Below are 27,926 nucleotides of genomic sequence, written 5' to 3'. Positions count from 1 at the left end.
AACAGCTGAACCATCTCTCCAGCCCTTTCAATTAAATTTTTTTTTCTTTTCTTTTCTTTTGGGGGAGGGGTTTCAAGACAGGGTTTCTCTGTGTAGCCTTGGCTGTCCTAGACTCACTTTGTAGACTAGGCTGGCCTTGAACTCAGAGCAATCCGCTTGCCTCAGCCTCCCGAGTGCTGAGGTTAAAGATGTGCGCCACCACACCCGGCCCATTAGATTTTTAAAAAGAGAGCTTCATTAATGTTTGAGCTATACACCAGGCATCAAATGAGGGTAGAGGGCAGCCTGGATGAAAATAACACAAGGATCCTAAGTAGTGATCAAATGATAGATCATTCTCTTTTGGCAAAATAATTCTTTATCTATTGCACCATGCTTCATACCAAAGCACAAAAAAAAATTAAAAATATAATGTGTAGAACACATACGAGCTCAGACAAACCTAGGATTGAAGATTTTATGTAATGTACCTACATGACTGGTGCCCAAAGAACAGTAGCTGTGCTGGCTAGTCTTATGTCAACTTGACACAAGCTAGAGTTATGTCAATTCTCAATTGAGAAAATGCCCCCAAGCATAACAGTGGTGGCGTATGTCTTTGATCTCAGCACTCAGGAGGGAGCGGCAGGTGTATCTACATGAGTTCGAGGCCACTAAGACTACAGGGGGAGTTCCAGGCCAGCCAAGACTACAGAGAGAAACCCTGTGTTGAAACACTACCCCGCTCCCCCCAAAAAAGAGAAAATGCCTTCATAAGATACCATCCTTGAGCTGGCGGTCCTGGAAGCTGTAAGAAAGCAGGCTGAGCAAGGCATGGAGACCAAGCTAGCAAGCAGCACTTCTCCATGGCTTCTGCATCAGGTCCTGCCTCCAGGTTCCTACTCTGTTTGAGTTGTTGTCTTGACTTCCTTTGATGATAAACAGCGATATGCAAGTGTAAACCAAATAAACCCTTTCCTCCCCAACCTGCTTTTTGGTCATGGTATTTTGTTGCAGCATGACTAAGACAGCAGCTATAAATTTATTTTTGTCATTTGTTTTCAAGAAGGCCTGATAAAAGTCAGCAAGCATCCATTAGAGCTGAAAAACCACTTCCTGTTTCTATCTTTACCCTGGGAAGGCTACAGAGCAGAGACAGTAGCAGCATGTTAACAGTCCCCAAAACAGAAACAGCACTGCTGCATAAGGCGGCCAAACAGGTCAGCTGAAGGCCCTGCTGCTAGAGAAGCTGAGGACGCACTTCCCAGATATCTGCCATCTCCCGCCTATATGGAGCACAGCACGGATCCTTTCATTGTTCAACAGACATATGTTTTGTTTTGTTACTTTTTTGGTTTTTGTTTTGTTTTTCTGAGACAGGGTTTCTCTGTGTAACAGCTCTTGCTGTCCTGGAACTGACTCTGTAGACCAGGCTAGCCTTGAACTCACTGAGATCTACCTGCCTCTGCCTCCCAAGTGCTGGGATTAAAGGTGTGCGCCACCACCGCCTGGCTCAGTAGAAATACGGAGCGAGCCACAGAAGCACATACATACTTCTAAATCTACTACTACGGACATCAAAAAGCAAACAGCAAGACCAGCTGTGCTGATGTGTGTACTTGGGAGGTAGGAGTATCCACATAAATTCAAGGCCAATCTGTGATATGTAGAGTCCTATCAAAAATGCGTAATTTGTATGGGGTTTGGGGTGAAATACGTTATGTGTGCAGGTGTGCCTGTGCATTGAAGGACATGAGGAGGCCAGAGGTTAGTATCAGGATGTGCTTCCTCAGCGGCTTTTGCACCTTACTTATTTAATTGTTTTTGAGGAAGGGTCTCTCATTGAATCCAGAACTGACTACTTGGTGTAGACTGGCTGGCTGAAGAGACCCTGGGAACTGTCTCTACCACTGTACTCCCTCCCCTAGGACTGAGGTTACAAGCTCATAATTTTAATTTTCTTTAATGAAACACTGAAAGTTTGCTTCAACATATAATCAATTTTAAAACTGGGGCATTTTTACATCCTTTTTCTGTAACCAGTCTTTAAAATCTACTATGTAATTACAACATTTCAGGTGACAAACAGTCACGTGTTGTGGCTAGTGGCTGCATTTTGGACAGTGGAGCACTGCAATTTGGCAGCAAGCCTGGGCCCACTCCAAAGAATCTCTCCTACCTAATAAGTTTCAGTTAGACTATCTTCTAGCAATTTATAATCATTTCACAGACCTCTTTATGTTTCCAAAAGACTATTATTAAGTACTGTAATGTAAAGACAGTATATCAAAAGCTGACATAGTCAATCATGACAAACACACAACAAGCACTGACAATAGTTGCTGGAACTTAGAAACCGATGAAGGGTTGTTGGCCAATCCATTGACCAACACCGTTCTTGACTGTAATAGTGGAACCCATTCCAATCAGGCTTAACCTTTAGATTCTAGAAATCATACATTTTTAGAAAGAAGACCTCCTTAAGGAACTTCACTGAAATAATGTTTTGAGAAATAAAGGACAATAACTGTAGGAACTCTTCATCTATGAAGCGCAGTACTGCCTTGAGCCATTTGGATTGTCTCCTTTAGCTATGCTAAGTTTATTAAAGTTCAACCAAACCCTAAACAGCTTTGCATCAGCAAAGAAAACTCTGTTCACATGGCTTATTTTTCTTCAACTCAAGAATATGTTCAAAGTGTGTAAAGCATAACCAGATGTTGCTGGCAAACAACTGGATTTTTAAACATGACCAATCACTAATAACAATAGCAGAGATGAGGTCTACACACGGGTGATGGTAAAATTTTGAAGCATTCACATCCAATTCAACAATCATCTATTTGGAGTTCTCCATATTTGCACACATTTCAATATGTTGGATTTCAAAATAAATGTCCCAAAGCAAATTGCAAATCATAAATGTAAGTTGTTGAAAACACCCTCCTGAATATGTACAGAACACATCATATAGCTAATGTCATAAAAAGACAGTATCCTAAGAATGTGAGATGATGTTGAAAGTTGAATGAAAACAAAACACTGCATTAACTTTAAAGTCACCAAGTGGCTATTTTACTTCCTTTTAGAAGTTTTCCTCCATTCAAATTACTATGAAAGTTTATCACAACAATCTCCTATTCTGTAAACTAAGCTTCTAAAGTAGATGTAAAACACATGAAATCCAAATACAACAGCCCCTCTGACAAAAACTTTCAAAGAAACAGAATACAGTGCACTTATATCCTAAGGGAAAAATGAAAAGTTTTGAAAACTGATTTTTGTCTTAAGCACTTGACCAAATGTTATGGATTAATGGGATAAGTGAACTGAAATTAAATTAAAATCAGTGTCTTACTTTATGCAAAACAGAATATGAGCAATTTTAATCTTAAATCATTACTTTTTGAACCTGTCCTTTTATAGTTCTGACTGAAAAACTCAACTAAGCCAGGTGAGAAGGTGCATACCTTTAATCCCAATACCCGGGGACAGTGGCAGGCAAAGCTCTGTGAACTCATTATAGTAAATTCCAGGCCAGCCAAAGCTATTCAGTGAGACCTTGTCTTAAACAAACAAACAAACAAACCCACCTCAACTAACCACAAGGCTTACTTTGTTCTGGCCAAACACTGGCTCCCAGTCAATTCAGGAATGAGCCAATGTTCTTGCATACCCTACTCTCATTTCATGTACTGACATTATACTCATGACATACTTTAATGTCATACATCACCTTCAAAGGGTGCTGAGAGATTTTCTTTATCCCAGTTCTTTATTTGCAGACGATGGGAAGACTCACAGATATAAAGTTTGCCAAAAGCCAGCAACAATGGAAATCAGATCTATCTAATGTCAAAAGCTGTCTTTTTAGCCATTCATTACAGATCACTCTTGTAATCCCAACACTCGGGAAGCTAAAGCAGGTTCCCAACCTGTCTGAGATGCAGAGTGAGACCCTATTAGAAAACATAGGTGCCAAGGTCTGTACTTAGGTGTTCAGGCTTACAGAGAAAGTAAGTATCTCTGGGACAGAGCCATCTCTCCACTCTCAAAATAAATTTTTAACAGCTAAAATTACCTTTCATAAATAAGCTTAACAATAAAACCAGATTTTAAAACACTAACATTTCTAACATGACAGATTTCTTTCTTTACTGTACCTTATGTAATAGCTCACTTAGCAGAAAATAATGGAAAATTGGGGTCAAAAGTTCTGTGATCTATTTCACTTAAAGAAACGATCTAAAACTTTTCCTTTGCTTTGGAGGAGTGCAACTGTTTCTCATTTAAATATGTTCCTTAAAAATAAGTCAAGGCAGCCAAATCCATCCAGTTTGAATTTTCAATATAAGTCTTAAACACATCAGAAACATTTACCATATACATGACGTAGTTCAGTGGGGAGCATAGTAAATTAGAACAATACATAGAAGATCAGCATGGCTTTTTGTTAAGAAAACAAGAAAGAAAGAAAAAAGAAAGCAAGTTCATGGCATGTTCCAAATTTTTAAAAAAATATCTCCAATTCAATGAAAGATTTGAAAAAGAAGAGAACACTAGGTGCTCCTTTCTGAAAAGAAACCTCCAATCCCAGTCAACTGAGGTCTCTTACTCTGTACAAACTCTGTTCTAGGGGAGGTCAAGTGGAATTTTAGAGTAACCCCAGTACCAAACTGCACCAAGGGGTTCCCTTTAGGATAAAGCAGAGAGCACTGCAGAGTGGGAGTACATGGAGCAGTGGACTCCGGCAGTGAGCTTAGCTCTGTGCAGCCATAGTCTCTGGTCCCTTCATAATCAAACCGAGTCCTCTGCTCCTAAACAGAGGAAGGGGCTTGTGATTCTAGACTTTCCTTTTCTTTACTTCCTTTTCTCCAAATTTGAAAGGTTCAGAATTCCTGCTCCTGTCACTACAAAATCCAAACAAAAGGTAAAACATTAGCAGCTGAAGAAACTTGCGAGTCCAGAAAGACCCTGGAGGTAGGAGCCAGCTGGCCAGCACCCTCTGAAGACCCCTCTGCTCCCTGACACCGGAGGCATCTGCACAACTTGAGGGCAGGGCCCCTCCAATTGTAAGGCCACGACTCTCACTGTAAACATAACGTCAAGAGGGTCTGTGCCCATTTCTTAACAGATTAAACATAATTACTACTGCAAAACATAGACCTTAGTCTTAAAACATTTTTTAAATCAACAAATGTGGGTTATTATTTAGAGTGAGAGCAAAGTAAATGCAGCAAAACCCTCACTTCCTTGCTCTCTGCCCTGAGAGGAAGGGAAGGTGGGAAAGGAATTTTTAATAGAAAAAGGGATGGAGTATCACACTGATGATCTCCGCAGGCTATTCTGAGACTAAATTTAGCTTTATTTCTTATGTTAGTAACATATTGGCCGGGTATAGGCAGCAAAAGCCCTGGACTCAGAAACTTAAGAATAAATAAAGAAAACATTTCTAGAAAAATGTGTAAAGTGTATATGCCCAGGAGTGGTATAGCTGGGTCTTATGGTAGAACTATTCTCAATTTTCCAAGAAAGCGCCCAGATTGATTTCCTAAGTGGTTGTACAGGTTTACACTCCCACAAGCACTGGAGGAGTGTTCCCTTTTCTCCACATCCTCACCAGCATGTGCTGTCACTTGAGTTTTTGATCCTTTGACAGGTCTAAGGTGGAATCTCAGAGTTGTTTTGATTTGCACTTCCCTGATGGCTACGGACGTTGAGCATTTCTCTAAGTGTTTCTCTCAGCCATTCCATATTCCTCTGTTGAGAATTCTGTTTAGTTCTGTACTCCATTTTTTAAATTGAATTGGTTTGGTGCTGTTTAATTTTTTGAGTTCTTTATATATTTTGGATATTAGCCCGTTGTCAGATGTAGGGTTGGTGAAGATCTTTTCCCAGTCTGTAGGCAGTCACTTTGTTTTGATGACAGTGTCCTTTGCCTTACAGAAGCTTTTCAATTTCATTAATTTTATTAATTGTTGATCTTAGAGCCTGATCTGTTGGTGTTCCGTTCAGGAAGTTGTCTCCTGTGCCAATGAGCTCAAGGCTCTTCCCCACTTTTTCTTCTAAAAGATGCTCCACTTCAACAAGGATATTTGCTCAACCATGTTCATAGCAGCTTTATTCAAAATAGCCAGAATTTGGAAACTACCTAGATGTCCCTCAACCAAAGAACGATTAAAGAATGGTAGTACATTTACACAATATTGCTCAGCTATTAAAAACAAGGAAATCTTGAAATCTGCAGGCAAATGGATGGAACTTTTAGGAAAGATCATCCTGAGTGAGGTAACCCAGACCCAGAAAGAGAAACATGGTATATACTTACTTATAAGTGGATATTAGCCCCATAATACAGGATTACCATACTACAATCCACAGACCTAAAGAAGCTAAATAACAGGAGGACCCTAGGGAGGATGCTTAATTCTCAGTCAGAAGGGCAAACAGACTAGACACCGGAGGTGGTAGAAGAGAAGGAACAGGATGGAGCCTACCATAGAGGTCCTCTCAAAGACTCCACCCAGCAAGGATCGAAGGAGATGAAGACTCACAGCCAAATTTGGGGTGAAGCGCAGGAAGTCTTATGGAAGAGTTGGAGGATAGAAGGACCTGGAAGGGACAGGAGCTCCACAAGGAGACCAATGGAGCCAACAAATCCGGAGGGTAGGGGGCGCTGCAGGAACTGATGCACCAACCAAGGACCATGCATGGTGAGGACCTAGACTCCCTGCTCAGATGTAGTCGACAGGCAGCATGGCCTCCTTGTGGGTCTCATAATATGGGGAGTAGGGGCTACCTCTGACATGGACTCTGGTGCCCACTCATTGATCACTTCCCCCTCTCAGAGTGGCCTGGCAGGCAGTCCAGATGAGACTTTATAGGCTGGGGTCAGATAATAGCAGAGGAGGGCTCCCCCTTTCTGAGGACTAGGGGAGGGGGAACTGGGAAGAAATGAGGGAGGCGTCTTCAGTCAGGATGTAAAGTGAACAAATAGAAAGAAAGAAAGATGTATAAGGGATATTTGAGCCATTTAGTGATGGAATATCAACTTTTCTTTCTTTTTATTTTATTTAATTTATTTTTTTCCAATTTTTCACATTTAACTGTGCTTTACAGACTTTGTTTCCCTATTTCTTACTCAAAATAATGGGCATTTCGTTAAGTGGATGTAGGAATTGAACTCAGGACTTAGGCAAGTGCTCTTAACCACTGAGCCATCTCTCCAGCATCCCCTCCCAAACATCATTTAATACTTAAAACTTTTAGCTGAGTATGGTGTGCATGCCTTTAATCCCAGCAGAGGCAGGCAGATCTCTGTGAGTCAGAGGTCAGCCTGGTCTACAAAATGAGTTCCAGGACAGCCAGGGCTACACAAAGAAACCCTGTCTTGAAAAACCAAAAAACTTTCAAACACTAGAGCAAGTTTTGAAAATAATTAACAAGCTAATTTTCTGAAATTCAGTAGTTTTTTCTCAGTTGTAAAATTACAATGTCTTATTATACATGTTTTACATGTCTTATTATAAGATATATTAAAAAATGCCCAATCATACTTATAACAAAACTATCAGAAATATCAGAGAAGCAAAATTTTCAACTGTTTGACTGTGCAAATTATGAGGCTTTACTGGATTAGAGCCTCTATTCAATTTGTAAAACAAAACAAAACAAAAAACCAACAACAACAACAAAAAAACGATCTTGCATGTTATTTTCGACATTTCTACGTAACCCATTATTAGTTTATTCCAAACTTGTAAGAGGAACCACTAGCTATAATCAAAGGCAAACTTTAAAATGGCACAATTGACTTTCTACAGCTATGACATGATAGACAAAGTATTGCAACACCCAATGCTCTCAATTATTTCCTTTTCATTATTTCACGTCACAAAACTTTAAAGTGAAACACAAAAGCATAACAAGGGGATGCAATTTCACTTGGAAACAAAAATCTTACTCCTTGGCAAAAATTATGACTATTCTTTATTTCTAAATGCACAAATGAAAACAAGCTCAAAGACTGTCAATGAGAATAGCTGACAAGTCGTAAAATACATCAGTAAATAGTCTCATTTCTAAAGTATGCCTTGGAAAGAAGAGTTCTGCCAAGATTGGCTGTCTACTGAATGTCCTGTAGGACAGCTGCTTTCTTTTCTCCATCACAAGTGAGAACAGTGAAAACGGAATAAAATCTTCTATCAACAAGGATCTTCAGCAAATTATATGAATTTTTTCCCTTCAAATTTCCTGTTCCAACCTGTCTTATACATGTGGGCCTCTGTAACACACAGATAAGATGTTTACAGATTTTTATTTCTCATAGTTCTGGAGGCTGAAAAATCTAGTTCCAGAAGTTTGGAGATTTGGCGTCTGGTAAGGGTCTGCTTTTTTGTTCATAGCTGGTTAATCTCTGTATTACATGCAAGGGAGTTCCCTGAGGTCCTTTTGTAAAGGCAGTAACCTCATTCTTGTGGACCTCACCCAAAAGCTCCACATCAAAACGATACCATATTAAAGACTAGTTTCAATATGACTTGGGGTGAAGATAAACAGTTTAGCACTCCCTTTCTAATCCCAAAGCCATGCTTAGTTCTCCTGCTTATCTGTCTCTGAATGTCTGTAAACCTACTCTCCCAGCACTCAGTCCCTTCCTTAACACCAAGTCTCTGACACATCCAATTATGGCTTTCATTAATTAAAATAGGTGCCACACAATAAAATCTAAATTTCTTAAAGTATCACCAAGGCCATAGAAGAACGCCCTCAGTCTTACCCTCTCTCCCACCACACCCTTTCCAATGGCTTTGAGATTCCATTATTATGGCTGATAATTCACCTTCCTCCTAAGTCCTAATGGACTGGCTTCCCCTCAACAGGATCAACAGCTCTTCCCTGTCTGCCAGTCCTTCTTTCCTTTACTTGGATGTGACACTGTAACTCAGGCTGGCCTGGAGCTTACTAGGGTAGCCAGGTAGCCTGTAACTTGTGGCAGTTCCCCTGCCTCAGCATCCCAAGTACTGGGATAACAGGTTTGAATCACCATGCCTGGATGTACTTCCTTTAAACTCTTGGTACGGCATATTTCTTGGGTTGGAGTTGAAGACAGCCATCAAATAGCATATTCCTCCTTTTTAGAAACATTGACTCTAATAAAGATATTTTTTCTAAAATAAAATTGAGGAGTTAATTTTATACTATATGAATTGTGGGACCATAATGGCCAGGGTTACAGCTGATACCTCAAACATGAGAACACAGAAATCTGCTACCTCTCTCATCCCAACCTGGCACCATCAACCCTAGTAAGAATTTACCACCCTGTCAGTTATCAGGCTTCACTCCTTGTTAGATCTTGAAAGGTCCCCCACCCCTGCCCGGCTCCCAATACCCCTGATCAGGTAGAGGAAGGAAGCATCTTCCAACATCCCTCTCTGGCCAATGGGGCACTGCTACACAAACCTTGCCCCAGAGACCCTGGCCACCTCCCCAGGGGCATAACCTCTCCCCCAATGAACAGAACCAGTTCTCCAAAGCTGTTCCTGGTTGAGGGTGTATTCACTGTCCACTGACAGAGATCCTGCATTGCACTCACCCGCACCTGGCTAAGCTTCCCTCCCTTCAGGCCAGGTTATCCTGAGGGGAAACTGGACACACAGTACTGCAATAAATTATATCTTGGGGGGGGGCATTAGATGGCATAGTGGCACACATCTGTGATCCTAGTATTATGTGGGGGTAGGGGGTGGCTGAGATTGTAACTCGATTGGTAGAGTACTTGCCAAGCATGATGAAGCCCTGGGTTCAGTCCCCAGCACCACATAGAACTGTGTGTGTAGCACACTCTTGTAATCTAGACCTAGGTGACTCAGAAATCCAAGGTTATCCTCAACTAAATAGTAAGCTGAAGGTCAATCTGTGCTACATGACATGCTTAAAGAACCCAAAATAGAGTGGTGGTTGCAGCAGCAGCAGCAATATAATAATAAAAATTAAATATTAAGGTAGATGACAATTAAATTTCCCTTTCATGTACTTTCTAAGCTAAATATCATCTTGGGCTTGCAAAAAAATATGGTAAATTGAGTGCTCTATAGTCTTTAATTATAGGTGTGGAAAACATAGCTCATCTTTATTGACTTAAAGCTTCACAAACTTATTTATAAGCTGTCTCTGCTCCCTGAAGCCTACAGAACTGATAATCATAGAGCCTTCCTTTGTTTATCTAGGCCATCTTCTAGAAACTAGGTATTAAAGAGACTCACTCATGACTTCCCAAGAATTCTTTTTTATCCTGTTTGTTATGAAATAAGCATTTTAACTTCTTGAAGAAAAGTAAGCTAAAAGTAAGGTTGGGAGTGGCACTTTTTGCTTCATCCAACATTTTCCTGGTGCAGTAGTGCTGTTTCAGAAGTAAGTCACATCGACTGCTTGTTGTGTCTTAAGGACATATGAATGCACACAATATAGTATCTTCCTGGTACTTTCTTACAAGCTAAGGTATAATCCATATAACATTAAGTTTCTTCTTTCAAACTGTCTAGCTCAGTGGCTTTTTAAATACATTTACATATTGCAATACTCACCGCTATAAAGTTCCAAAACCTTCTCATCACTCTCAAAGGACACACAGTCCGTATCAAACTGTCACTCCTTCACCTTCCTCTGCACCAGTTCTCATGAGTGGACCCATGTAGCAGGTGCCCTTTCATGCCTGTTTCGTCACTTGTGCAGGTCTATCTGTCTCAGCACTTACGTCTATCTTCTAATGGAATAGTATCCAACCTTACACACACATACACACTCCATTTTATGGCTGGCTAGCATTCCATCTGATGGATATACTGCCTTTACTTATCAATCGTTAGATGCATGCCCAGTTGCCATTTTTAATTATTATAAATAATGCTTCTATGAACACTGTTGTACAATTTTTTTGTGTGCCAACATGTTTGTGTTCTCTTGAATATATAGCTGTCAGACTGTTGGGTCATAATGATAGCTGTTGCTATTTTTAACCATGTTAACTGAGAAACAGCCAGGCTATTCAATTTACACTTGCACACATTCTTTTTTACTGTCACTTAAGAATGTATGTGAAAAACAAAAAAGAACACACATCATTAAATGACAGTAACAATGTTATTTTTGTTTTTAACTTTTAATTAAAAGTAATTACTCTACTCATAAAAATGATTTCCTTGGGTATTAAGTGTCATTAGAAGTTAAAATAAATTTATGGTTTGAATAAGACAAATTAAAGGCCTTGAAAACATAAGATGTATAATAGTATTTCAAGGTCCAACAGCAAAATTTTTCTTCTGGCCGATAAAGGGATTGAGTACGCAGTCCTTTAAAAAAAAAAAAAAAAAAAAAAAAAAAAAAAAGACAACTCTCAGGCTCATCCAGTTGGCCTATAACTAAGCACTGATCTCCACTCACAGCAACAACTACGGAGCTAATACATTTCATCACACAGCATGTGTCTCAGAGTCGGCTCCTGTTTTTCCCTTTCTCCAAGCTTCTGCAGACTTTTGCTTGGAACTGAAACTTTAGGGTCAAGCCCAACTCTTCTCTCTTGTTTATACCCCACAAGCCAGTTATAAAATCTTGTTGGCTCTATCTTTAAAATATACCCAGAAACCAACCCAATCTCACCACTTGTACCTGATGTATTTATTATTCCTCACCTAGTTCACTGAATCAGCCTCTTAAGCAGTCTCCCTGCAGCCACACCTGCCTGCTATGGGCTACTTTCACAACAGAGCCAAAATTATTCTTAAAAAAACACATGTCAGTATATGTTGTGGTTGTGTAACTTGGTGTTCTTGTGGGTCCCCTAACAGTGGACGCAGGGCTGTCTCTGACTCTTTTGCCTACCTTTGGGACCCTGTTCCTCCTATTGGGTTGCCTCCTCCAGCCTTGATGTGAGACTATGTGCCTGGTCTTATTCTAGCTTGTTATGCTGTATTTAGTTGATGTCCCTGGAAGGCCTGCTCTTTTCTGAGGGGAGGTGAAGAGGGGGTGGATCTGGGGGTGGGGAAGGAAAAGGTGGGGGAGAGAGACTAGGGGAGGGCAGGGAGGTTGGAAGGGAACTGCACTCCAAATGTAATATGTGAGAGAAGAATAAATAAAAAGGAACAAAATACATGTCAGGGTGCCACATCTCTACTCAAAACCACCCTGAGGCTTCCTATTTTCCCCTCCCCCATTCGGTTTCATGCATGTCAGCTGTGTGGGCTTGGAGGGCTCTGGGCTTGTTTCCTCTGCCTGCAATGTTTTTCTCACATATTCACTCACACAATCCTTTACCTTCTTCATATCTCTGTTCACATGCCACCTTCTCAATGAGGGCTTGTCCTGGTCATTGTATTTTAAACTGACATTTATGCCCAAAAGCTTTGTTTCTCATCTTCCCTGTTCTATATTTCTTTTTCTTTCCTTCTTTTCTTACCCTCCCCCCCCCAGACAGGTTTTTTCTGTGTAGCCTTGGCTGCCCTGGACTCCCTTTGTAGACCAGGCTAGCCTCAAACTCAGAGATCTGCCTGCCTCTGCCTCCCTGAGTGCTGGGATTACAAGTGGGTGCCACCGCTCTATATTTCTTCATAACAGGACATGTAATGTATTCATTTATTTCCTTCAAATATAAACTCCATTGGATCAGAAGGGGTTGTGTGTTTAGCTTATTTAATCCTCGGTGCTTAGAATAGAGCCTGCGTATTACTAACTGCATAATAAGCATTTGCTGAACAAATAAAGGAACAAATGGAAGGAAGCATCAAGCTGCTCAAAAAATAAAAATAAAAAAGAAAGAAAGAAAATCTAAACAGAGGTCATAGAAACATTTATGAGGAAATAACACTACTAAGCAATACAACAACCAGGATGAATACAACCAGGATGAAGCTGAAAGCACCATTTCTGGAAAAACAAACCACAATGCTTGTGCAGTTACTTTAGGAAAAGCTGCCATCTTGGCTTGTCTCATTGTTATTATAAAGGATCTGCTGGAGGCAGAGGCAGGTGGGTCAATGTGAGTTTAAGGCCAGCCTGGTCTATAAAGTGAGTTCAGGACAGCCAAGGCTACACAGAGAAACAGTGTTTCGAAAAACCAAACAAACAAACAAAAAAGGAATCTGCTGCTGCCAAAGGCCCTCAGCTTCTGAAGAATTCGCACTCAGGAGCTGATAAGCCCCTAGAGTGATGATGCCCTTTTAGCTGATGTCAGACACAAAGACAAGGACTTGCATGGGCCTTCCATGATCTCCACAGCACACAATCAGAGGTGTCTTTGCTACCTTGCAACCAAAGCCACTAACTAGTGTGACTCCTCTTCATTGCGTTGGCAAACATATCACCTTGAGAGGACATACCATAACCTTTCCCATATTTTAATACACAAGAACACCAACTGTGCTTTCAACAGTAACACTCCTTCTGAAGTAGTCCAAGTAAGTGAGACAACTGAGACATTCTGGAATGAATAATTTAAACTCTAAAAAAGATTATTCTTTTACAAACAGTTTAAAACAGCTATATGTCATAATATATCACCAACTCACCCCATCCACCTATCCACCTTCCTCAAGTTATAGGAACAGACAGAACCACTCTCTAGGGCTCAACAAAAGACACGAGCAATTAGAGATGATGATGATGATTAAATACATGCCTCTTTCCCAAAGGAGACTGCTTATTCAGGATTGGAAATGATAAGGATTCTTAAAGTCTTTTTGCTGACACCAAGTTTTCTAAGCATGTGACTTTCAATATTTTTGTGAGACTGCTCCTCTGAATTGTTATTTTCATGCGGGGCTCAGTGAAAGTACTGCTTGTTTGTGTTTTGTTTTTCTCTGTGTAGCCTTGGCTGTCCTGGACTCACTTTGTAGACCAGGCTGGCCTTGAACTCACAGAGACCCACCTGCTTCTGCCTCCTGAGTGCTGGGATTAAAGGTGTGCGCCACCACGCCCGGCTGAAAGTGCTGCTAATGTTTACATGATCTTCACCACTCCCAGCACCATGCACCACATTCTAATACCACACAGAGTATTCCCAGCAGTTACAGAGAAATGTATGCCGTTGCCTCTTAATGCCTTACAAAGAGACTGAGCTACCCCCAAAATAACTTCCATCATGCTATAGAAAAAAAAATCATGGACAGAAATCTGTGCCCCAATCCTTTCTGTCCTTTCTATCTAGCAAAACTCTAACTTCCCTTTAGGCTCACTCTTATCCCTCTAGCTAAATACTCTAGGCAGAGTGTTCTTTTCTGTCAAATCTGTTTTCTGTGCCTGTCATCTGGCGTTCAACACATACTGGCAAGCGACATCTTTGTACTGTTCCATAGTTATCCCTTACTTTTCCTATTTCTAACAGTAGTGTGAGAATCCGAAAGAGTTACGCTTTTAATAATCTATGGGTTTTCTAGAAGCTATATGGGACCGTGTCATGCCCTTATTATGAAAAGGAAAAGTCAGAAGCTCTAAAATGGTGACTGTTGCTGAACTACAATGTTAGACACTTTTAGTTAGAGGCTGGAGAAATGGCTCAGTGGTCAAGAATGTGTACTGATCCTGCAGAGGACCTGCTTCAGTTTCCAGCATCCACAGAGGACAGCTCAAAACTACCTGTACCTCCAGCTCCAAAGGATACAACACCCCCTTGTGGCAGCTGTAGATACTACATGGACAACAGACATAATTTAAAAAACAACGAACTTTTAGCTACATCAAAATAATGATCTCCAGCCTTCTAGGTTAATAAGGATATCTTTTAAGGGTAAATTATACAAAAATAAGCAGGAACTACACACAAGAGCAAGCAAATCATTTGTCTATTTGTTTTGGCTTTGGGTTTGTTTGTTTTTTGGGTTTTTTGGTTTGGTTTGGTTTGGTTTTGAGAAGGGTCCTGTCTAGCCAGGAACTCTAGATGTAGACCAGGGTATTCTCAAACTGGTCACAATTCTATTTTAAAATCTCAACTTTCTGGGCTGCAGGGATGGCTCAGAGGTTAAGAGCACTGTTTGCTTTTCCAGAGGTCTTGAGTTCAATTCCCAGCAACCACATGGTGGCTCACGCCATCCACAATGTGATCTGACCCCCTCTTCTGGCATGCAGGTGTAATTGCAGATAGAGCACTCCTAGATAAAATAAAGAAATCTTTCATAAGAAAATAAGTAAGTAAAATCTCAACTTTCCAAGTGCTGGTTTTTAGGTGTGAGCCACCACACACACAATTATAAAGCTCTTAATCAAATAGCTCCATGAATTCAATAAAATGTTAACATAGATGAGGCACAGTATATCATATGTGGCAGTATGCAGAGTTTACTTGGAATGCACAAGATGTTGAGGTCTCCCTCAGGATCTCAGACTGACATGTAGTTAAATTTTATTGTTCTATAGACACAGACATGATAATACCCCTACAGCAAGTGCTACCACCTAAAAATATATAGAAGAAAAAAAACAGGGCTGGAGAGACAGCTCAGCACTTAAGGGAACATACTGTTCTTGCAAAGGGCCCCAGGTTCAGTCCCCAGCACTTGTATCAGACAACTTTTTGTGTCACAGCTGCCTTTAACTCCAGTTATGGAAGAATCTGACACCTCTGGCCTCCTCAGAGACCCACATTCAACAGATACAGACAGAAAGACAGACAGACACTCACACCGTAACAATTACAATGTATGATACATAAAAATAATGACAAATAACTCACTCCTAACTTTCTATTCCTCACAATAAATGAGCCCAACAGAAACCTGTAAGGTAATTTACCCATCCTTCCCGAAAGCCATATATTTTAGGCACAGAGGCTATAGCATGTGAAACAACTCACTTCATGACATCTCTTTGTGTTGGCTTAAACTAATAAAAGAGTAAAAGGAACAAACAGCACAAAAACAAAAACAAACCACAACAACCAAAAAGAGAACACTTAAAAATGTACTTTAAGAATACTTTCTTATTCTAGTGAAATTTCAATCCTGTTCATCCATCTGTTCACCCATTAAAAAATATTTTCCAGTGAAGACAAAAATAATCTTAGTTCAAACCTTCTGTGCAGTTAACAAGGACACGCGCAAACCTACGGACGTCAATGCATGGTGTTTAGGGAGAGTCCCTAATACAAACTCTTGACTGTATGCTCACCTCAAGGTTTTACCAAACTTCAGATAAATCTAACACTCTAACATGATTCTGGCAGTTTTTAAGGGCTAATGAAAAATGTCTTTCTAATTAGTTATATAATTAACACAGAGCAATCAAGGGTATTCTTGCAGTAACAACTTATTACATAATGAATATAGAACAGTCAAGGGTATCCTTAGAGTAACAGTTTCAACGCTTCCTTTCAGTTTTTACTGTCAAAACTTCTCATCTGGCTGTGACAGGTTTGCTCCAGGTTACTCATACTGACCTGTAACAGTCTATACTAACTCTAGCCTTTCCACTCCTGCTTCTACAGCTTCAGTAAGACAGGAAAACAAAAACAAAAAACAAAACAAAACAATACCCTAGAAGATCGGATATATTCAAAAGCAACACAAAAAAATCCACTTTGATTCAGTAGTTCACTCAAGTAGGAATCACTCAGTGCCTTAGACACTGAAACAAAGAAAAACATCTCAAGTGTGAAGAACTTCAGTACGGTTTGCTGAAGCCATCAACAGTCAGATCTCCTAATAAAACTATCTCAAAAAGCAATTTCGTTTACCATCTAGTTTATTAATTTCACCATAACAAGACTGTTTTTAACATCAATCCAACAACGTCTTAAGGTTTCTTCTTTCCCATGCATTCCAACAAGTGCTGAATTAGCTCTCCATTGTGTATTCAGGTCTCCTGCTGGGAAACATAATTAAAATTAAGCAGGCAACAATTCCACTTGGTACTAAGAGCCTTTCAAATCCTCCAAATGAGCCAAGGCCTAGTTTCTCCAGAAACTGCCTGAGTCCTGCAAGGAAAATGTTAGGTGCTGCTCAATTCGATGCTGGCCATTCAGTAGATGGCACTCTTCTCTGGGAACAAATTAAACAGCTCCAGGAGGCACAAGCTGTGACATTCAGGTGTGACAGATGCAAACCAGGGACTCCTTCTTCAAAGCACTTAACTGATAATCAAATTCCCCCAATTGTGTTCATCAAAGTAGATGGCTCAAACCACAAACTTTAAAATAGTTCAAGGGTGCTTTCCTAACATGGACAAAGCCTGGGATCTGAGTCCCTGCCCTATAAAAGGGCCCAGAGAAATTGAGATTATATACATCAGATGCAAGATACAATCAACAACTCAACTGATTACCAAGTAATCAGTTTCTCAGAGCTTTTACTGTGGCAAACAAAAACAATTTTCTCTTTCTTTTGTTTGTTGTTGTTGTTTCTTTCTGTTTGTTTGTTTTTTGAGACAAGGTTTCTCTGTGTAGCCTAGGCTGTCCTGGAACTCACTCTGTAGACCAGGCTGGCCTTGAACTTATAGAAATCTGCCTGCCTCTGACTCCCAAGTGCTGGGATTAATGGCATGCACCACTGCCACTACCACCCTGGTAAGAACAATTTCCTTATTCAGGCGTAAAATGTCCCCTCCCTACGCCATCACTGATAATGGTGACAGTATTCATGTGGTGGTGACTAGGTCCTTGTCTATGATGCATTTTTCATTAGGGCAACTAATGGTTGCATAGTATTTAGAGAACTATGATTTTATTATATCAATAGTCATTAAAACAAAGAATACACTAGTTTCAACACTCACTGAAAATAAGCTTTGGGGACTGGAGAGAGGTGGCTCAGTGGTTAAGAGCACTGGCTACTCTTCCAGAGGACCCATGTTCAATTTCCAGAATTCACATTGCAACTCACAACTGTCTGTAATTCCAATTCCAGGGGATCTGACACCCTCACACAGACATATAGGTGCCAGGTGTGGTGGCACATGCCTTTAATTCCAGTACTCAGGAGGCAGAGGCAGGTGGAATGCTATGTGTTGGAGGCCAGCCTGGGTCCCTAAACTGAGTTCAGGACAGTCAAGGCTACACAGAGAAACCTTGTCTCAAAAACAAACAAACAAAAACAAAAACAGAAAAGAAAAGAAAAAGAAAAAAGAAAATTTTTTGAAGAAAGAAAATAAGCTTTGGTATCCACTAAATAGATCAAACATTCTGATACAAAACCCCTGCAGATCTAGTTTTGTAAAAATAAAACATGTTTAAAGTAATGAGAATTTCTCATTCACTGCTGATATGGATTTTACTCTAATAAAGAATGGGTGGGCTCTGGAGAGTTGGCTCAGTGGCTAAGAGCACTTATTGTTATAAAGGACCTGGGTTTAATTCCCAGCACCCATAGAGGCTCATCACCTCCTAGGGAGCCAGGCATGTTTGTAGAGCACAGATGTGTCACTCATATACATAAAGTAATAAAAACAAGTCTAATGACCATAAACAGAATGGCTCCTGGGGCTAGGTAAATGGCTCAGTAGGTAAAGCTTCACACATAGTGTGAAGGTCTGAGCTCAGTCCCCAGCACCTACAGGAAATGCACCCCTGAGAGCACACACTTGTAATCCCAGCCTTGGAAGATGGAAACAGGAAGATCTTTGGGGCTCACAGGCCAGGCAGCGTAGCCTAGTGTAAGACCTTCCCTTCAACCAAACAAACTAGGTAGGGATGACACCTAAAGTTGACCTCTGGCTTCCATATGCATATACATATATGTGCATATGAACGTGTGTGGACCCATGTAGGTGTACACACACACACACACACACACACACACACACACACACACACACACACGGCTCCCAACTATTAGGTGATGAGTGAGGTTTTCACACTAATGTTTTCAGAGACCTTTCTGTGAGATTTAAAAAGCAAGCAACTATGGAAGCTATAATGGAAGAAAATCCTACTGTAATCAGCTGATAGCTAACTTTCAGCAATTACACAGCAATCACCTTTCCCTAGTAGAAAGAATACTGTCTGATGATAAAAGTCATAAGCAAAAGGCACCGTAGGGACAACACACTAGTATAATGCTTAAGAAAGAGGAGTGTGGGGGGTAGAAAAGCAATGTGCTGACATCATGGCCAGTCTCCTTCCCTTCCACCAGCAATCTGTCCCGGGCTAGTGAGCAGCACTTAGGTCCCACTCATCAAGCCCAATCACAGCTCCACTTAAGGCCTCACCACTGCCTTTTCCCAGCCACTCCTTTGCTATTATGAGACTTACAGAATCTTTCTTCCATGAACACTTACAAAGTGAAAAGAGAAGAGTCACGCAGCCAACAGTTGTTGGTCTCATTTCTAAAGGATTAAGAGTAGTGTTTTCAAAGTTCCATGGGGTGGGGAGCCCTAAATATATTTCTTTAGGCACACCAGGTATACTATTCTCTACAATCATTCCAACAGATACTATATGGAAGAGGAAGGAAGAAATGCTCTCCGTGCACAGAATGAGCACTGTGAGAGAACGCCATGCCAACACGGATGATGACAATGATGACAAATTAAAGACATAACCCAAATCCCCAAGATCTTGGAAACTTCTCCAATCTGATTGTTTTTATATATTTTAGAATTCCAGCTTAATAACAGGCAATTAGCCAACATGAGAGCTTTGGAGGTGGAGCTGAAAGGCTGACTCACTTCTATGTGGATCTTTCCACTTTCATCTAAGGACAGTACTTCTTGCTGAAGTACTTTATCACAAGATAAATTTGAGGGGGACGGCTAAACAATAGCTATCAGGGACAGCTAAAACAAGACAACGACCACATGTACATTACTCAGAGTTAAGTTCTGTTTAATTCAATGCTTGCCTTGATATCTGTTTGCCTTAATACATAATGTGAGCTTAAAAGTTACAGGGGCTAAGGAGATCACTCAGTAAAGTGTTTGCCATCAAGTATAAGAACTTAAGTGTGATCCTTAGCACCTGCATGTTGGGTCCAGCAAGATGACCCAGTAAGGTACCCAGGCTGCCTCGAGGCCTGGCAGCCTGATTGGTCCCTGCCTGGAACCCACATGGTAGGATGAGAAACTTAACAACTCCAACTTGTCCTCTGATCTCCACATTGTACTCTATGGCACAAACACGACCACACAAGTACATACAAATAAATAAATATGTGTAATTTTTAAAACTAAAAAATTAAAAAAGAAAATGCCAAGAATGGTGTCGTGCACCTGTACCCCCAGCGCTGTACAATGCCTGGGCTTGCTGGCCTCAGCCCCAGTGAGAGACCATCACAAAACAAGGTGAGGCAAGGTATGGTGACACATACCTTTAATGTCAGCACCTGTAAGAGACAAAGGAGTACCTAATCTCTGATTTTGAGGGCTACACAGTAAGATTTGTTTCAAAACAAACAAACAAGCAAGCAAGCAAGCAAAGCAAAAACAAATAAAACAAGGTGGGTGGCTCCTGAGAAACGCTATCCAAGCTTGACCTTTGATTTCCATATGCTTATATGTGCATTTGCACCCAAAACCTCAGAGCATGTGCGCACACACACACATACACACAAAAGTAAGACCAACTGTCAACATATGTACACATGCATACACTTCCGACACTGGTTTTAAAGACATTATGTAACTGCCTTACATTTCTCAAACATATTGTTACCTTTAGCTGGCTATGAGAAACATCAGGTATGGCCACTGCCCCTCAGGAACCTTATAACCTGATACTCAAGCTATTGCCTTGAGGAACAGACGTGCTTTCTACATAGCTACATACCAGTATCTTCACTCCCAGACTTCAAAGTTCGTGTTACATCAGTATGTCTTCACACTCCCAGCTAAGCTTGACCTGAAGCTGACTTTGAAAAGGTGTAAAAGTATAGGGTGATGATGTGGGGGTCCTTTCGAATGGCTCAATTTAGACCTAGCCTCTACATAGGGATATATGCTGTGCCTAGTCACACTAATTTTAGCACAGTTAAGACTAATCTATGCTACTGTTTCAAGATGCAAATTTTCAAACACTATCTTTTTAAAGCCAAAGACCAGGGCCAGAGACATGGCTCAGCTGGTGGAGCTCTTGTCTAATAAGCACAAGCCGCTGGGTGTGAACCCCAGCACCACATGAAACTGGGTGTCGTGGTGTGCACCTCTGATCTCAGCACCCCAGAGGTAAAGGCAGGATTAGCAGGTATTCAAATCCACAGCTACACAGTGGATTTGAGGCCAGCCAGTGTCACAAAAAGATTACATTTTTGTCCCTTTTATACTTTTTGTTGATTATGATCATTTGAGACTATCAAACAACTCTGAAAGCCAGAATCATTCTTCAAGGCTTGTAGGATGCTCCTCTGGTCTAAGTGGAGTAAGTAACGTCCTAAGGATGAAGGGTTGGTCTCATTGAGACCTTCCACCAAAACAGCTGAAGGAAACAAGAGACCAAGAGTCTGGTTATCTACGCTTACATCCAGGCTTCAGGGTAAGGTAAATAGTATTTTTATAACATCCAAATGTTTTCAGCTGTGCAGCAAATAAATCTTTAAGACTTGTCCAGATATGAAGACCAATGTTATTAAAACACATGAAATAAATGAAATAAACTCAATTTATTTCTTGCTTAATACTTTTTAGTTGCTGTTACTCAGTTAACATTAATTGTACCTGAAAATAATAAAACTCCAAGTAGATACACACACCTATAATTCCCCATCTCTAAAAGAAATGATTACAGCACATCTTAACATAGTCTACAGGGATACACTATAAGACCTTAGTAAAAATCTGAAATCACTGATATATGTGCTTTTTGGTTATTTTTGATAATGTTTTATTTATAAATTAGACACAATAGGAATACAATATGAAAACATAAAATATTGTTATAAAGTTTCTTAAAACTTATAAATTGTTTATTTCTGGAATTTTCCATTTAATATTTTTAAACTGTATTTGACCAGCAGCCACTGAAATTCTGAAAGCAAAGGTGCAAATAATTGAGAACTATTCTATAAGCATCTAGCAGGTAGCAAACCTTTTCCTCCCAAACCATAGTCAGCTTGAATATTCTAATGCGTGAATTTCAGAGAAGATTTACTACAGGTAACCATTACAATAAATCTGAAACTAATGGCAAAACCCAAAGATCTCCTAACAACTGCAAGTATAAATACTTGGCATAGCCCCAAGTTCAGAGGATAGCACATTAACATAAGAGACATGAAATAAAGTATTAAAGCATTCATTTTGAATCTCAGTTATGTGACTAAATCTGTGATTATTCAGCAACTGTCAAAATGGACTTGAGTAATTTCACATAAGCTCATGCTTAAAAGGAAAGACAGCACTGTTGTTTAGACATATGTGTTCCTATGTAAATTCTACATGGCTTATTTTTCCAAAGGAATGTTAACTAGCACTAAATATTAATTATAGCCGGATGTGTTTAAGGTGAGAAACATTAGCAACTTGTGCATATCTTTCAGACAGACTACACTTCCTTTACTTAGTGTATTTATTTTAGCATTTCCCCCTAACTTTACATTGCATCAAGTTATCAAAAACAGACATGTCAGCTATTTATAATAATTCTAAGCATTGCTTTGAGTAGCTCCTAATTTATAATTAATCTGTTTGCTATATCAACTCTAATGGTGAAGCAAGTTATAAAAACCACTGTATATCACAGAGCAAAACTCACATTCTTTCCAGAAAAATATTATTGATAAAAAGATAAGAAAGAGTGAAGTGTACAACATAATTTCTCATTCATCTTTAATCAATGACTAAATTTTACATTCTGAAAATCATGCAAAATAAATATTTCCAGGGGTCATTTGATCATCTATGTCATATGCTAAAACTTTACCAAACATTTCCTGCTATTACACATGCAAAAAGTTGCACTGTATTAGAATCTCATAACCAAAAAGGTGCCATCCCCCTATTATTCCTCAGTAAAGTTAATCTGGTCAACTTAAAGGGGGGAAAAGTTACCCTGCAAGTACACCGCAAAGGAGATTTAGCTATAAAATCTTCTAGAAGTGGTCAAGAAGAAACAATTCTACCAATGAGTCAGTTCTGAACCTTAAACACAGGTCATTCTACTGGCCAGGCAACTTCATTTTTAAAAGACACATTACACTGTACTCTTTTTTTTTTTTTTTTACACTGTACTCTTACCAGAATTCTTCTAAAACCCAAATCATTACGTTTTCAGCACGCTGTAGACGGAGTCCATCCTAGAAAGCAACCATCTCATATGCTAACTCTTAAAATTTCCAGAATTCACCGTAAAGAAGTCACACATGTTTATGTAGCTCATCCCAAGCCCCAGAATCTTATCATTCCTTCCCGAGCCTTGCTCCTAATCCACACTCAAAGCCTCTTGGCTGAGTTAAATCCCACACCACTCTAGCCAAATCAATTCCAAGAGCACATGTGCCAAGGATATTTAGTGGTTTTCCTTACACTCCCACTTTAAACGGGCATCAACTTGCAATTAAATCTCTGCAACAAAAAAAGTTCACCTGAGGCCATTCTTGTCATTTTAATAGAGGCCTGGCTTAATAGTGGCCTTGTTTCAGCTAGTACATACCTCCAAAGAGGCTGGAAGTGCCCCAAAGCCGCGTAAACCAAACCTGCTGCCAACCCGGCTGTCACCCCGCAAAGAATAACCTAACAAATACGCTGCAAGGGTTACAGTGTGTATGTGAGTGTGCGTGTGCGAGCGCGCTTAGTATGTGTGCTGAGGAGGGTCACAGCGATTAGATAAAGTGACTGAACAGTTTCAACTTGTGACTTAAGTTCCTTAAGCCAGGAGGAAAAAAAAGACCAAACAAATCTTCCACCTTCTCCAAGCGCGGGAACCTCCCACCGTCCCCGCGCACACCTTCGGGGTGAGCAAGGCGCCGAGATTTCTTTTCTTTTCTTTTCTTTCTTTTTTTTTTTTTTTTACAACACCGCGTTCTCCCGGGGGCAGCCGGGGGCAGCCGGGGACACCCTGGAGGGTCGCGGCCCACCCTGCGGCCCCCGAGACCCGACCTCGCGCCGCTGCACCCCCTACCCCTCGTCCCCAGGTCTGCGCCCCTCCGCCCGCTGGGGCTCGCGCTCCCGCCCCAGGCGCGGTTCACCTGAGGCCGCGCGGCCAGCCAGTGAGAAGTCCCCCGCGCGTGGGAAGCGCGGCGGGACCCCGGCCCTCCGCTCCCTGCCGCGTGGGATTACCTCGCAGCGCAGCCGGCTTTGTGCCCCCTCCGGGCTGCAGCGGCCGCCCGGTCCTCCGCGGTCACCTCGGAAGCGTCGCTCGGCTCCAGAGGAGAGGGCCGGGAAGGGAGGGGGCGTGGAGAGGAGGGACCCGGACGCCGAGCCTTCGGAGGAAGAAGCGGCGACACCTGGTCGCCGACAAGTCCAGCTCTCACTGTTTCAAAACATCATTTAAAAGCCCTTTCCTCTCCTTCCCGCCCCTCACTCGGGCGACCGTTACCGGCGGGCGCCTCGCGCTCTGGCGAGACCAGCCGAACTACCCACGAACGTCCTCTGCCCCGCCCCCCCCGGGCCACGCCTCTGTAAGGCCCATGACTCCGCCCTCTACGAGCTCGACCCTCAGCCCTTAGCGGCCCGAAGGCCCCGCCCCACAGGTCCCTGCGCGCTGGCCCCGCCCACTAGGCCCCGCCCCAACGTCCTTGGTCCCGCCCCCCCAGGCTTGACCCTCACAGTACCCCAGCTTCAAGGAAGGCCCCGCCCCATAGAACCCAATCGCTCTGGCCACGCCTCCTATAGGCCACGCCCCAACTCCCTTCACTCCACCCCGTACGGGCGGGGCTCTTGCAGCCCAAGAGCGTGCCCCTGGCTCCGCCTTTCGTCTCCCCCATTCTCCACCCCTCCAGCGTTCAGGCTCCGCTTTCAATAGGCCACGCCTCCAACAGGCTCTCGCACGTCCAGGCCCCGCCCCTGGTGCCCCTTGGGATCTCCGGCCCCGCCCCTCGAGGCCCCCTTTGAGCTACAAGCTCTGTATCAGTGCAGCTGCGGCCGTGGGGGTCTACGTGATCCGCAGGCGGAGGGCCTGTTGCAAAGGCGGCTGGCTGCCTGGCGCCTCTGCAACATCTTCCTCCCTCCGCGCAGCTCCGACCCGCTGCCGGAGAGGGAAACGACACCGACAGAAGCGGGATCAAAAGTGGGAGGGTGACGACGCCTCCGAAACATCTGCCTCCCCCGCCCAAGTCCGAGCGAGCGTCCCCCACCCGACGAGTGTGAGCCATAGCTTTCAGATTGAGCCTCTGCGGCCCGCAGGGGCTGCTAGGCTTTTTGGGGGAGAGGCCACAATGGTTGGACCTCGGCACGGGCCCCCACAGGAGTGGCCTCGATTTTCTTCACAGCACATTTGCTTTTCGGGGAGCCTCCTGCTTCCACTCACTTCCACAGAGGAACAGGGCAAGGACCCTTACTTATTCTTTTGACCAGCCCAAACTCTGCACTCCTACTTTGGCCCCTTGGCTCTTAAACCTTCTGAGAGCTGACCTCTTGAGAGCTCCGCCAGCAGCAGCCTTGAAAATTAGTCTGAGGCCAGGCAAACTTTGCAACAGTCATTTGCAGAGCTGGGGATCCCTCCACAGGTGACACTGGGCTGCCCACCTCCCCCGCCCCCGCCTCCCAGCCGTGTTTCTCACCCCAACCTATTCTCGAAATAGACCTCCAGGCACACGCTCTTCTCCACCCACCCACGACTTGCACACTCCTCCCGCACACATGCCCTCCACTGCACGAATTCACCCCCAGCGCCATTCTAGTGATTCATGGTCCCTAGGGTTAACCCCACCCTAACACACACAGCAAATTTCATTCCCCACCCTTATCTCCTGTCCTTTCCAAGGCGCTGGCGACAGGCCATTTCATTTCCTTCCTCATCTGCAGGCTCTCTTCCCCCTCAAATACTTCACGCCAGCCCCCTCATCTTCATCCCCTTTCCCTAAAAATGTGCTAATTAAAATGTAGTTCCCTCTTCCCACATATGAAGTGTGGCAAATGAATAGCGTTCTTGGCACACACTGCAATTCATTTATTTATCCTCCCTTTCTCTCTCCACTGGACTAAAGCTATAGAAATTTTAATCTCCCACTATCTTCCAGTTGCTTTAAAAAAATACTGACCATGCCTTATTATTTTTAAATACTCAACAATCGTGCGGAAGTCTTGCCAAGCCTTAAAGAGAAAACGATATTTAGGAAGCTCTCAGTCCGTCATTTTATTTGCCATTTAAAAATATCTGCAGTGTTTGAGAGAGATTGGGAGTGGCTGTGTTTTCTGCATTTAAAAAGAAAAATGTTTTGCATGCATCAAGGTTAGCCTTTTTATGCATAGAAAAAGAAAGAAAGAAAAAGTACTGTAAGCGCACACATCATATACACAGGACGTGTGCCAAACAGAATTGTAGACCCCAACCCACCTCCGAAGGACGACAAATTCACATAACGTTTTAAGCATGGCCGAGCGCATTCCACGACCATTCCCTTTCCCACGCTTTCTGAACAAAACGGGTAAGAGATGTGCTTACCTGCCGACGATCCAAAGCTGCTTTGCGTGCAGGAGAGCGGACGCTGGGTCTGTCTTCTCTGGCTAGGTGTGGATTCTGCAGTGCTGCACGAACTCACTGCAGCGGCGGCAGCAGCGGCGGCGGCTGCTGCTTCTCCCAAAGCTGAGTAGTAAAGTCTTTGACTTAGAGTCTCCACGGTTGCCTGCCGTGAGGCGCTTGCTTAGAAGAGAGGAGGCGGAATCTTTCTTAAAGGACTGGGTTTGGTTTTTCCACTCCACTGTTGCTTCATCGGATGCAAAAAAAGGGGTGGAATCGGGATTTTTTTTTTTTTTTTAAAGACTGAGCAAAGCAGTACAGCTGTGGGAGGTCAAGGTTAAAATTAACCGGGTGAAGGGAGCCACAAGAGTGAGTCAATGAGAAATGCTAGAAGCACTAATTTTAAAGAGCCCTCTCTACTTCTAGTATTGGGGTTAATTGCCAAAATGTGTGCCTTGAAACGGATCAGCAACTTGTGCTAACATTTAATTTCCAACCACTGTACTAAGTAACCACTGAAGAGAGGCTATTATTTAGTATTCACTACAAGTATGGAGGGAATAATAACATTCCTGTGAGTGCTAACACACACACACACACACACACACACACACACACACACATATATAATTTGGGGGATTTTGTTTGTTTGTGTTTTTTGGTTTTGTGTTTTTTGGTTTTTGAGATAGCGTCTTATCATGTAGCCTTGGCTGGCCTGGAATTGGCCATGTAGACCAGGCTGGCTTTAAACTCACAAAAAATCTGCCTGCCTCTGCTTCCCAAGTGCTATGATTATAGGTTGCACCACAGCACCCAGTTCTAATGTACTTATTGATACTGGCATTCAGTGTAGAAAATATATTATTAACAAATTTCAGTTTATACTTCTATGTTATAAAATCTGTTATATACGGAATAAAATACATCTAAAATAATTTTAGAAAATGATAGCAGGGTATACTATTGAGTGAAAATTCAAAAATTAGCAAAATTAAGAAACTCAAATGGTTATTTTAAATGTTTGTGAATCAACTATTTAGAGTATTAAAATGTGTCCCGGCCACAGGAGTCTGCATGATAGCCCCAAATTTTGTTTTTTCAATATTCCTTCATTTAAGCACTGAGCATCCATCCCATTTTTCATTATATTGAGTGTGGAGGTGTAGTCTCCAAATAAGAATAGATAAAAATATGGAAAATATTCTGCGATTGATACTTCTTTCCATGGCTTTTGCTAATGACCTATTGAATAAGTAACTGACAACATTTGGTCTTAGGTCTCCATTTTGTAAAATGTGGAAATTGAGTTGAAATTTCTACTAAGAGAATGCTAGAAGAGCCATTCCCAGCTCCAATAAAGGTGACTTGATGGTGTGCTTATATTTTTGTTGTGTAATGCAAGTGAGTCCCACTTTAA

The 27,926-nt window shown here is 41.9% G+C and overlaps 1 protein-coding gene across 3 annotated transcripts in view; it reads right to left on the bottom strand.

Moving 5' to 3' along the window:
* The window catches only part of Add3 (adducin 3), a 111,365-nt gene extending 84,647 nt beyond the window's left edge, over nucleotides 1–26,718 (bottom strand). Inside the window, exon 1 of one of the 3 annotated variants that reach the window (XM_051146767.1) lies at nucleotides 26,495–26,718. The gene's annotated coding sequence lies outside the window, so the exon portion shown is untranslated. Of the gene's footprint in view, nucleotides 1–24,168; nucleotides 24,455–26,494 lie in introns of those variants that run through there. The other 2 variants (XM_051146771.1, XM_051146768.1) reach the window with 2 other exon arrangements.
* Between the last annotated feature and the right edge of the window lie 1,208 nt (nucleotides 26,719–27,926).

Source organism: Acomys russatus, chromosome 5, assembly GCF_903995435.1.
Source record: "Acomys russatus chromosome 5, mAcoRus1.1, whole genome shotgun sequence".
Taxonomy (NCBI): Eukaryota; Metazoa; Chordata; class Mammalia; order Rodentia; family Muridae; genus Acomys; species Acomys russatus.
The sequence above is the reverse complement of the archived record's forward strand: the minus strand, read 5'-3'. Positions and strand labels throughout refer to the sequence as shown.